This window comes from Amblyomma mixtum, chromosome 4 (genome assembly GCF_055824585.1).
Source record: "Amblyomma mixtum isolate Tamu chromosome 4, ASM5582458v1, whole genome shotgun sequence".
Lineage (NCBI taxonomy): Eukaryota > Metazoa > Arthropoda > Arachnida > Ixodida > Ixodidae > Amblyomma > Amblyomma mixtum.
In genome coordinates this window covers 142,311,134-142,324,654 of record NC_143015.1, presented here as the reverse complement: position 1 = coordinate 142,324,654, position 13,521 = coordinate 142,311,134, and the positions used below count along the sequence as shown (strand labels likewise).

Genomic DNA, 13,521 nt, shown 5'->3' with positions numbered 1-13,521 from the left:
AAAAATGTGAGCCCGTCCGTGCGCTGGCCAGTTCAGCCACAGCTACAAGCACGGCGTCTACAACTACTTAGCCGCCGTTCTCCGTGCAAGCCGGCTGGAATGGTAACATTCTTGATACCCCATCAGCGGCCCCAGACCACAAACGGAGGGGTTCCCTGTAACACCCCGCCAATATATTCCCGCACTGCTTTTTTTTTTTGCACGCTCCGCCGTCCCCACGGAGATAGAATCGTCCCGAAACCGCGCCATGCACCGCGCAGCGCGGTACCTCGCGCTGCCCAAGCGGGCACAGCGGGCACTAGCGGGCACCGCGCGTGAGCGCCATCTACCGCGCGCCACGGAAACCGACCTCCCTTCCTCTCCTCCACGTGACGTTTTCTGGCCGCCCGCGCCGGCCGCGGGGGCCTGGAGTTGCGCCTCCTAAAAGCCTTCTATCTCCGTGGCCGTTCAGCAGCAGAAATGAGGCTATAGAAACAGGCACAAGGTTGCAATCACTGAACAACAAGAAGTCATTGACAGTGATGCACAAATAGTTGGCTTTATTTCCACAACCGTACAGTGCAACCCGTGCGTGTACTCGCAGAACAACATTTCCACCACGAAACATTGTGCGCCATCTTTTGGTTCTATACTACAAAAGTTAACAACGAAGCGCATCGCGGAAACACATCGTATACCCCATGCTAAAAATGCTTTGGAGTATGTGGTAGCAAACGACCAGCGCTTCACAGTACAGCAGATGGAAAAGGTAGTGCTTAGGTCTAAAAGGAGTCAAATGCAGAAATCTTCAAGAGGGGGAACACATTTGGGCACATTCCCATCAGTGGCACTCTGTTGTTCTTACGCAGCTTAAACTGCAGGTAAAAAGGAGCGAGAAAAGAGTATGCGCAATCAAAATTCCTGTTTGGGCTGGATGGTTCACAATCTTACACCCAGAAGAAAGAGTGCAAAAAGACTCAATGACTGAAAGGCGCGCCTACGAAGACGGGTGCTACAAAGTAGCATGCTATCATGTTATATAAGTTATCACGAGGCACAAGTAAGGATTCGTAGATAGCCAATTCCCATCCTGCGTGTGCACTTTTCATTCATATAGTCTTTTTGCCCCACTTTTTCAAGACCCAAGAGGAAAAAAGAAACATGTGAGCTGAAGGACTTGTGAAACATGTGAACCCACAACATTTGGCCCCGATGCAATATCAATATTCGGGCAGTTGTTCTTAAATTGAAATGCAAAGTATATGCCAATGCTTGAACCCTGCAATAACAAAATCTTGCAAGAAAGAGAGTCTTGAAATCAAGCACCTTTGCGTAGTAATCACGAAGCATGCCTCAAAAGTGAAATCTCTCCGTCATGAAATTCCGCTTTGGTGGAGCTTTCCGAGGTGCACATTTTTTTGGTGCTTGTAGCTGACAAAAAAATAAAAATAAAATGAGCTGTAATGCAATTACTTGGCTCTCTGTACTATGCCAAAAACACCCTAATGAAAACAAGCACTTCTACAGCTGCAGCAATTATTGCTCATATACATAGCAAGTTATGATGATGAATATACGATGTCTAGTGTTATCAGACATGCTTTGACGTTGAAGAAAATAACCTGATCAGACAACCTGCCTTGTGATTGTTGCTAAGCAACAGCTCATACTACGGGCATATTATGCTACAAGCCACCTTGCTGGCAATATGTGTCCTGAAGCCAAAAAAAACAATTTTTTTTCTTGTGATAACCAAAAATCTTGCCATCTCCACAAGTTTTGTTATTGCAGGGTTCAACACCGTTTTTCTTCTTTTCCTCCATGTATCATAGCATTTGGAAGCACTTGCACCCTCAGCAGAAAGGTTGACTTGCATAAGCAAAGTCTTTTTGGGACGTTTTACTGAAACCGGAATTGCAGCAAACAAGTACTGTTACTGCTCCGGCAAGAAAGTCGTAAAGAGGTATGTTTCTAAAGGTACATTTGTTCTCATCTCATTTACGCCACCTTCTGACAATACCACACGCACACATACACATTTACAGCTCCAAGCGTTACGGAGAACACGGTCAACAGTAAAAATTGCACACAGCTAGGCCGTTAGCGGAAAGTGATAGCTGCAAAAATGCTTACGCCGTCGTCAATGATGCGTGGTTTCGATATTCAGCCACTGGCAATAAATACCCCAAGAATGCACCCAAAAGGTGTTATAATAGTAGTGTGGGCGTTGTTAAGTGAGCAAGTAAGTCGAAGAAGAATTACGAGTAACTGTAAAACATCTGACACATTTTCCTCAACCCTGCTTCTGCCTCCCCAATAACATGCATTACTCTTTATGAACAACGACAGCACCAAGGGGTAGAGGGCGCCACCCGCAAATGTGCGGGCACTTTCTCACTTCAATCCCAGATAAAGTGATCTTATTCGCAAATGCATGACTCAAATGTGTTAGCTTGCGTATTAAGTTTTTGCTCTCATCTATCTTTATGAAGGCTAATGTCATGAAGCTATTGGTGAGAACTTTTACTCTGTTCCCTCCTCGTCGCCACCCCAGTATGAATATCCTAGCACTGTTCCTGCTGATGCCAAAATAATGACGCATTAAAGGGACACTGAGGAGAAATTGAAGTTGACTTGCATCGACAGAATATCAGCTCGTGATTACAAAAACGCCACTCACACTGACAACAAAGCTCTTGTAACGTAGAAAAGAGCAAGAACCAAAAGACAGGTATCGCCGCCACAGGCCAAACTCGCAAGTACAAGCTTCATGACGTCATAGGACAAAACAGTGTTGCTAGAACCAATAGTTCTAGCAACACTAGGACACGAGAAGTCACGAATCACTGAGGCGCAGCAAATGCATGCGCAAATCTCCTTGACGTCGCCAGATGGCGCCACGTACCCGACAGCTACTCGCGCTCCTGCAGCGCCGGGACCAATCAGCGCCTGCTCAAAGCGGTATGCGGGCTCCCGGTATTCCGCTAACGGTAACAAGGTACATGGTATGCTTAAGGTGTCTATTTGCGAGAACGGGATCCATTGTAACGCTGGCTAAATGCCGGTGCAAACGTAAACGAAGCGACGGCCACAATAGCCGATAGATGCCTTCAACGTGCGGCCGGTGGTAGCTTTCGTTTCGGCTGCTGCTGAGCCGCACTGCTGGCTGCCAGAAATCACGGAGTCTGCGTTGCGTCATGTGCACGTCATGTTTCATGTCACTTAGTCCTGTGTCGTCATAGGAGAATCCCATGTTTGAATCAGAGCGGCGGGAAAAACTTTTTCAACTTCGAATCCAAATTTCTTAGAAATGAATGCATGTTTCGCTGCCGGCCAAGTGGCAACAAAGCCATGAAATGCCGAACTATCGGATTTTGCTATAAAAAAAATATTAATAGAGCTCTCCTCAGTGTCCCTTTAAAAAAAAAAGTGCCTTGTAGTGTTTAGAGAACAAGCTACACCAATAACCACGCAGACCATGTGAATCCCACATCGCTGCGCTACAGTTCCTATCTTTGGTTGAGCCCTCGTATCAAAGCTTAGCTGAACGAGGACACTTTCACGAAAACCCAAAACTAGCACGTGTAACTGGAAAGCAAGCCACTGAAACAAACACTGTTTTTACAAAGCACAGCACCCTTCAACAAATATGTTGCCGACAACAAGCCGCTGTATAAACGTAAAAGTGAGACCTCTACAACTTGGAAAAGTTTTTCCGTGAAAAAAAGAGTGACAATGTTCGTTAAGGTTAAATACACAACTGCGTGAACTCATCTACTTCTGCTTGGCATCATTAAATCTTTCATGACTTTGCAGTTTTAAAGTCAAACTCAACCAACAGGAAACCAGAGCCAGAAAATTACAGAAATGATACTTTAGAAACTAAACTAATCTATCTTATAATTCCACAACTTGAATTGCACAATAAACTGAAATGTAACATTTTCTTTTTTTTTTATCTCAGAGCTTGTTCAGCTAAACTGCCTGTCTAAATATACGGAACAGTTTCCCCAACACTCTGATAACAACTATCAGGACTGCCCCTGGTGCAGTTGCAATTGGTTCTTGCACAATTCCTTGTTTTGTTGATGTTGACAAGAAAGCTATTGCACGCATTACTTATTCCACAGCATTACATCCTGGAACAGCGTCCAAAATAACAAGAACAAACTGCAGTACAGCTAAACTTTGAGTAGCCTTAAATTAGGTACTTTTCATTATTTAGCACTCAACAACAAAAGAAACACTGCGTTTCAGGACTGACAACACTCAACATCGTTGTGTACCAATGTTTTCAACCTCCTTGTTATTTAATCTACTGCTGCAAGCAGCTGACAACAGTATAAAAACTGCAGAAGCAGATTCATATAAGACTCTGCTTAACAAAGAGCCCCATAAAGATTAAGACGGCAACCATTTCCTATTCACAGATAGCTTTCAACATTTACATTGCACCGGGCATTTCTCAGTACAGAAGAATGCTACTCAATAGGGGATATTCAAAATTCCGCAAGTGCGCTTTCCCACATAACTTTGTTGCCCCAAACAAGATGGCCGACTCCGCTATAAAGGAACTACGTGGGCTACAGGACAGGCGCTAAGGGTGTGGGTAGAATGTAAGAAACGTATTTTGGAAGAATCAAACAAAAAACCAGTCTTTCTTGCTTTGTTTCAGCTGGAAACGCATGGTCAGCCATCTTGTTTGGGACAACATTGTTATGCGGGGAAGCGCACTTGCGGAATTTTGAATATCCCCTATTCTCAAAGCAACAAATCCGCGACGCTGTTCCCACGAAAGCTAACTTTGCAGAGAAAATGGTCGCATATATTTTTTTTCCCTCTTTAATGTCATAACAATACTTATTTGCACATCCCTAATAATGCATGAACGAAATATGCCTCTACGTACTCAAGGTAGGCTTTAGGTGCAAGTACTGCACAGAAAGGATTGTTCATCAAGAGCTATAACACAACAGGTTGTATTCAACGATTATGGAATGTTCTAGGAGAGTTAAACAAGAAAAAAACTCTGCAGTTGCACTTCTGATAATAAACTTTCATAGAGCGATCAACATATGCAACTTCTCTCATTTGCCCCATGCGACAGGTGCAACGCCACCTAGTGGTGTAACAAGGGCAAGAGGGCAGCATGTTAACATGTTAACCTTGATTCTACGGCTATAAGTAGCCATGCAAATCAACTTCACAGGGCAAAGCTCTGGCAACATTTGGCTTGTACGAAGCGATAATGTCATGCCGGTCCTACAAAAACGATAACACAAGCGGAAGCCACGCCAGGTGGAGATTAGATAACATACAAATTCCGAAAGATCTGCACAAGACCTGCTTGTGCAACAATGCAGACCCTCGGCTCGCCACGTGTGATGCGTGCTGGGCGTTTTGGCACTGGTGGCAACATCTTGTGAAACTGAACTAAATGAAAATGTTACCGTTTTTGCCATGATATGCAAATTTAAGATAAAAAAGCGTGACTGCATTAAGCAATATGTCAGCTGGTAAGCCTTAAAGCCCAATGACAAATAGATTTAGCACAGTAAAATGGCTGCTCCAATGGGCCAGGTGGCGCTACGTGCCTGCCATCTTCTTTCAACTACTTTAGGCTTAGCTAGTTTATCTCCATGCTAGTATGTGTCTGCTAGGCCTAAGCTATTTTGGTAGCAGTCTATTTAAATTTTGGTTCAGTAAAACTTCACAAGATGTCGCCACAAGCAGTACAGTTCCTGGCTACAAAGCAGCAGCTCGTCAACAGTGACATCTATACAAGCTAAAGGTCCACGAAGAATGGAAAAACAAACAGCTGATATCACCAAGACAAACCACCAGTTAGACTTAACCCTTGGTTCAAGGCATTTGCTTCAATTAAAGTCCCTAGAATCAGCCCAGGGACTAAACCCACGTCACAACAAGGTTCGTCATACAACGTCTATCAAACTTTTGGCAAAGCACGTTCTAACAAGTCTCATGTTGTTCCACCATGCCTCTGAGTGATCATGTACAGCTGTGTCAAAAGTGGGCCACTCAATAACTGGTAACTTGTTCACGAACTAGCCTGTGTATCCTTTATAACAATAAACATTACCCTTGCAGCAAAAAAACTGCATGCCATTACCCTATAAAGCTGAGAAACATGTAGTTAAAGGCAATCTGTAGGCCCTGCCTACTGTTTCGAAATGGTGGTTAACTACAATGATGACCCCTGGAATGATTGTGCAGGTACCTGAAATGAGTGGGGGGGGGCTTGTGTACATGATAAACTCAAAATAAGCATTACTTGCTATCAAAAAAAAAGAAAACAAAATCAATGACGTGCAGCCTGACTTAGAAGCTTCCAAGACAAAAAAAAAGCCATTACTGCTTCACGCTGCGTTTTTTGCAGTTTTGGCAAAAACCTTGCACAGTGACACTAAGTCCACAGCGTTGGACGCAAGTTGAGGAACGCAGCACACTGCACAAGGCAGGAAAACTCGGCCACAAGTTCTTGGTTTCGCTCTTCAGGTAGCCGAAACTTCCCAAAGTTGACCTTACTGTGCACCGCCGCTAGATCTAAGCACACGAAGCACTTGCGTTGTTGCAGCCCTTGTTCCAAGCATGCCACCGCACCGGCATTACACGTCACAGCACTTCTGACCATGTTAAAATTGTGGTTTCTAATGGACCGCCAGTCTTGAGGTGTCCTTGAAGTGCTGCCTTTTGCGGCCAATGAGCATGTCAAGCTTGATGTTGCCCGTCCGGTTCTCCAGCTGCCCGGCGCTTGCTTCGAGGACTGACATTTCTTTCTTCAAGTCTTCGACCTGGATGTCAAACAAGTTTTTGCGAGAGAATATTAGATGTTCCAGCCTTGAAAGATGCACAGTACAATACTGAATTTACAAAACTGCACAAGAAGCCAATGCGGTGGCTCAGTGGTTACAGTGCTCAGACGCTGATCCGAAAGACGCTGCTTTGATATTGGCCGCGGCGGCCACGTTTCAATGAAGGCGAAATGCTCGAGGCTTGTATACTGTGCGATGTCAGCGCATATTAAACAACCTCAGGTGATAGAAACTATCTGGAGCCCTTCACTACGGCGCCCCTCATAGCCCAAGTCACTATGGGATGTTAAACCCCATAAACTAAAGAAACCAAAACTAAAGAACCTCCCAAACATAGTTCCTCAATGTCGACTAGAGGGATAAGTGGCGCCACCATCTATGCAAATTTCCTAAAGAACACTTCATCCATCACAAGGAATGCTGGGCAGATGAAGTTTCGTATCTGGCTTGGGTAACGATGCGCTGATAACGTGGATTATGCAACTTAATTGGGATCTGTGCTGCTCTCCTTTGCATGCGGATTAAATTACTTCAATAATGCGTTTTTCACTTCATCAATAAATTTAATGCAAACGTTAGGCTTCTGTAGAAACTTTCACAGCATTTCTTGAAGGTTTGCCACAAGAAGAGTTTTACTGTTACTGCTGAATCCACGCTTCATGCCCAATGATAGCCAAGCCAAATACAAAACTTCATCTCCCAGGCATTTCCCCGCCTCTCCATGAAGGATGAACTTACACAGCACCAGCTTTCCCTCTCTGCAATACTGAGAAACTCCACACTCACAAATCTCCCCAGTCAAGAGAGAGATAAGGGCTTGCTTGCTGATACTGATCGCGCTTAGTTGTTTATATACAAATGCAATTACCATCCTGACACTGTTCTCATCTCCCTCATACTTGATTAAATCAATGTTTGATTACATATACTGTGTCCCCTGTCTTCTGTCTGGCTTTCCTTTTGGTTAAAAAAAATTACGGGAAGTGACGGTAATTTAGGTTTACCTTAGTAATAGAGACGGTTGCCTCTCTAAAGGAGATTACTATTATAAGCAGCTAGTAATGCTTCGCGATTAACCGCCACCCATTATCTCACGCCACGAGTACAGATGAAGCTGCCTTTTCAGTTCAAATGAGGTTTGTACACACACTAAAAGTGTCTTTCACCCAAGGATATGAACGAAAGCAGACAGCTGGCTACAACAGTGGCTAACATGAGATACACACTAAGTTTGTTCAACATACAACAAATGACTTCACAGAATTAAGCCGAGTTACATGTAAGATGCCACTTAACACCCCAGTAAAGTCTTCCACGAGGTGTGCCTCTAATAGAGGTCCCCAGATTTCCTCAAGCAAACCTCAAGTACAAGGCAGTACCTTTAAAAGATGCATTTTGCCATTCCGCTAAATTACATCTTTGGCTGGGTGACGTTCAAAAATTGGAGGGAACACTGCTTGGGGGGATACCGGCTATACTTCAGGTGGGTTCTTTATGTCACACAGATGATGACTTAAAAAGAATTACAGGAATCGATGCACAGGAACGGCAGTTATTCAGTGGAGAAATTTCATAATACAAGCAAACAAAACGCTGCCCTCAACTCGATTTTGGCGGGGCTTCCCACTCCTATTTCGCTCTCCCAATGACGGCACCTGGCGCAACCAGTCAAAACAGCCAGCCAGAGCACGTCGCGGAAGTTTGTACTCCATGGTTGCCTGCTCTCTGTAACTCGTTCTTGCTGAGACTGGCAGCAACGTTTCCATGCCAGAGTGCCCCTGGTGGTGTATTTTTATTTTACTTGCTTTGCAGGGCTTTTATCTAAGACGAACAAGTTGTTTTTGTTGATCTAATATAAAACGCAGACAGGTGACAAAATGTGTCTCTATTTATTCACACAATTTGCAGTATATTTACTGTTTGTCCGGTCATCAAGCTCGCGCCAGGTGATGTCATATTCGCTGCTAAAAACCCGCCACTGTGTGGCGACACCATCAGAGCCATGAAGTTGTTTTTGGGAGGACAGTTAACTAAGATTGTGTTTCTGGGCCCCTTTAAGCTCCCCCTTAAGGGTATGACGCCATGTCTTAATGGGTTAATGCCCATAATGCTCAACTGGCCATTCTCGGCTTTATATTCACAGATCACTGGGAGTGCGGCACCACCTGTCGAGCAAAGAAGACACCATGAAACTTGCCTGTCCAACCAGTTTGTGCACCCTTTTTGTCAGTTACACCTCTGCCTGGAAGGTGACACTACCTGTCGAATCAGTTGCTTGGCTCCTTTCTCCGCAAACAGGAGTTGCAATCAATAGGAGTTTTGCAGTGATTCCAGTCAAGCTAACCAATTACGTTAGACTACTTATCAAGCAATACAAACCATAAAATGGTACATTCCTGAGTCCATGTTCTTTTCTTGCAATTATTGTGATTCCCAAAATTTCATGACATTGCTGAGCACTGCACTGCCGAACATACCATAGGTGATGGTTCGCATCGTCAAGCCGCTGTTACGCGGCTTTTTCACCCTTCACCTCAAACATGTACATAGTGTACGTTATTTGGAATAAAAAACATTGTACTGTACTACTGTAAGCGTAATATTATGGTGCGTATAGGTGAGTAGTCAACACAGAATTTTTTAACATCCTCCAGCCAAAGATGGAGGCCCTCGCATAGCAACCAGAGTAGTTTAGTATTAGAAGCAACATAAGAATCTCTATATAGCGACTGCAAAGAACCAAGCTGAGCTCCCTGCTACGTTATCTCTCTCCAACGAACTGACTGGCTCACCCGTGAGGCATACTCCTGGAAGCGGTAGAACTTCTGGTACTCGTGGAAGCGCCGTGTCGCCTCCCGCGTCAGGAACAGGATCCCAACGGCGCTGAGGCAAAGCAGCGCCAGGTGGAAGCGACGCTGGGGCACCCGCACGAACATCTATGCACCACTCTCCAGGAGCGAAATAATCTCCCCTGGCTCATCCCAGGTGGCGCCGGTGGTCATGGCAGGAAGCAGACGACGTGCACCCCACTGCAGCAGATTACAGGTCAAGTTACGACTGTTCCGCCGTTTTTTAGGTGGAATAGGCATGAATAGGCATGTTAAACACAGGTATCTGCTTGTCATCACAGCGAAACTTGAAATCAATCGATTCCTTTACCTACTGGGTACACTACATGCCATAATGGGTACTACAGCAGAGGGCATCCAAAATGACTTCAACCAATAGGGGTTCTTTAATATAACGTACACAGACATTTTGGTATGCAGGTGTGCATACTGAAATCACCTCACAAAATGTGATCAACAGTTGAAAACAGTGATGCGTTGCTCAATAGCAGAAAATTTCAATGAACTGCCAAATCACCAAGTCACGTACCACCATCAAGTCACCACTGCAACGCTAATCCAGAAATGCAGCAACTGAATATATAGCCGCCATGGTGGCTCAGTGGTTATGGTGCCTGGCTGCTGACTCGAAAGACACAGGGTTCGATCTCAGCCGCGGCGGTCGAATTTCGATGGAGGTGAAATTCCAGAGGCCCGTGTACTGTGCGATGTCAGTGCACAATAAAGAACCCCAGGTGGTTGAAATTTCCAGAGCCCTGCACTACGGCGTCCCTCATAGTCTGAGTTGCTTCGGAATACGCATGAATGAATGAATCCATTGGTTCCATCATGTATTCCAGGGTGAAGAATTGACTCAGACCAAGCTACAGGAGGTTACACAGGCAAGGCGTGCCATAGTCAAAGCTAGGGGCACCATTCAGCTTCACCGTAGCAAATTACAGTGATTCTCTTCAGAAGGGTAACACACTACATGGAAACCACAACACACGATTCTATTTGGATTAGTGCACTATTGCCTATGCACCTAAATGTTGAAACCAAATTTTAAGGCGGAAGCCTTTAATGCCTCATCGTTGTAAGCAGGAGTTGTCGACAGAAATGTCACGCTTTTCAATTGGTCGAAATGGTCGTGACATCACAGTGCGCGAATTTCAAACGGGGCCAATGGTACTTTGGCTAGTAACCATGCAACCAATTAAAGGGGTGGTATAGTGATGCTCCATGTAAGTGAGACTGAGTTTAGTTAACTAACCAATTAGCGTAATTAACCTTTCTAGTCAAACCAGATAAATAAAACCGAGTAGGAAATCAGTCGAGCTCAGGAATCGAACCCGGGTCTCCGGAGTGCTAGACAAGCATGCTAACTGCGCCGCCATGTCAGCTCGATGGTTTGGAGTGAACAAAGGCGCATCTTGTGAATACGGTGTCTTCTTTCACTCCCATCTTCCTCCCTTCCCTTACAGCGAGGTTCAGGTGTCCATCTAGTTATGAGAGACAGATACATTTCCTTTCCTCAAAACCAATTTACCGACGAGCAAGGCGTAGAGCCGAACGGGCGATGGCGTTCTGTGGACTCTCTGGCAGCGTTGCAAGACGCTGCCGCGTTCACTCTTAGAGGCGAAGCTTAACATCTTAAACACATAGTGACACAAGCAGCAACACCGCTCTTAAGGCTTCCGCCTCACAGCACTTTAGGTCAACAAAGTGCCCCTGAATTTTTTCTGTACCATCCACAGTTAGAGTGGATGACATGGAAGTGACTATAATGACCCTTATCAGTAAATGTATCTTAATGCAATGTCTCCTAACTATGAATGCACACAGAAAATGAGATTTCTAGCTCCTCTCTTGGATCACTGCATTTTCAAACAAGATAACACCTGAAATGCCACATAAGGTGGCCTGTAATGCTATTCCCATGTGGTGTTTCCATTCCAATTAGGTCTTGTGACTAACCTTTGACTAACCTTACACGTAAGTTTCGGAGGCCGACAAAAAAAAAAGAGGAAAAGCTGAGAGGAAATGAAAGCATTATTTTGGTTGCCTGTGCCAGATCAGAGAGATGCAGGTATCACATGCAGGTGCAAATGCACGAGGTCAATCAAAATCTCCACACCAGACAGCTTTAATTCGAAAAAAAAAAAACTTTCGAGATCAATGCCACATTTAACAGCATTCTCCACATGCTGTCACATAAAATATATGCAAAAACACACGACATAGTGAACACTTCAGTTTCGGCAACGGTCCTATCAAATCTTCAGCTATACAATGATCAGGATAATAAAGAGCCATGTGTTTTGAGGAGTGAATGAGCCAGCTCATGCTTCTATGACATATCGCAGTGTATTTAATCTAGTTTAATCAGAAGCAAAATCATGACAAATGTTGGCAAACACTGAAGAAAAGATATAGGACACAGCACCAGTGTGTTTAATCCTTTCTGCTGTTCTTGTCTTCTGTGAGCTCACTAAAAAAAAATAATAATAATAATAGAAATACAAAAATAAAGTACCAACTCTAGTACCACCTAACCCAAATGGCCACTTCTCCATTGGCGAAAACTGCTCAGCTATGCACGAATACAAAGATTTTGTATGCATTCAATGGACAAAAGACCGCGCTAGAAATAGTGTTGGATGCCTTTGCCGTTATTTGCCTTTCCATATCGCCCACTATCGCCACTTTCTCCAAGCGACAGTCGCAGGGAGCAGCCCGCGAAATCTTGCTCCATACATTGTGCTATCAATTCGTCACTGTCACCTCGATAAACACTTATCGACTTGATAACGAACACTGCTGGAGACAATGGATAGTATGGCAACGAAAACGGCCACCCGCTAAACCCGGTCCACAGCGCGCGAATAGGACGATCACTGCGATAGAATCGCGGCCACGGGCAAAACCGAAAGTAAGCTCTTCCCAATGAATTTGTTGTCCCTTGGGAACACTGGTCAGTAAACTGATAGACCAATGTATCTACATCTGAAACGCAACTACAGTGTCCAATAAACTGCCCGGAATCTCTTCAGTTTGATCGCATCAATACCCCCAGCTCCGAACTCAGCCAAACGGAACGGTTTCTAGCAGCCACAGAAATATAGAACGCCGCTGGTTGCACGACACGCTACAGAAACAAAGTCCAGAGATGTGAAGCACTAACCTTAGGCGTGTCGCATGTCGACTTCTTCCACGGTCACGCTCTAAGCCGTCGCTCCATGCCCTCGGTATAGCGTGCTTCGCCGATCGTCGCGTTCAGAGATCGTGATAAGATGAGCTCGCCACACTTCCTGTACGGCCGTCCAAACAAGACCCTCATTGACCACCGATGCACTCGCCTTAGCGGTCACTGAGCGCTGCACTCGTCTCCACTCTCTCTCTCCGCCACTGTGCACTGATGAGGAAACACTGAGGACCAGTTGCTTTCAGCAAAACTCAAGGTTACGCACTCACAAATGTAAACGGTTCGTGGTGAATTCTTTCCACACGCATCGCCCTGCCACAGCACGTGACCCAGACGACGAGACGTGACGTCACAATCTGCGGTTCCATATCACGTGGCCATCAAACAGGAAGCGGAGTACATTCTGCGTTTAAAGCGCTTTATTTCGTTCCTGTTTGGGTCTTGGGAATGTATCATTCTTGTGCAGCTTACTGCGTGTCGTTAGCTGAAAAAATCGTTTGAAATATGAGTGTCAAATTGTTCTGGGGCATTCTAAGCAGTAGGTCTTGATTCTAAGCAAATCCAGCGGCTGCGGGTGTCGTCGTTGCCGAGCAGACGACGCCGCTCGAGCTCTGATTGGTCGAGCGATTAAAGCGCACAGCAGCAGCGACAGCTGTTTCGCTATGCCAGTTTGATG

At 45.0% G+C, this 13,521-nt stretch overlaps 1 long non-coding RNA gene across 1 annotated transcript; it reads right to left on the bottom strand.

Moving 5' to 3' along the window:
* Positions 1-480: 480 nt before the first annotated feature.
* On the bottom strand, positions 481-13,192 carry LOC149348531 (uncharacterized). Its single transcript, XR_016292770.1, has 3 exons — positions 12,825-13,192; positions 9,605-9,841; positions 481-6,791 (listed from the first exon to the last, which is right to left on the bottom strand). It is a non-coding gene; the product is annotated as an uncharacterized LOC149348531 (long non-coding RNA).
* Between the last annotated feature and the right edge of the window lie 329 nt (positions 13,193-13,521).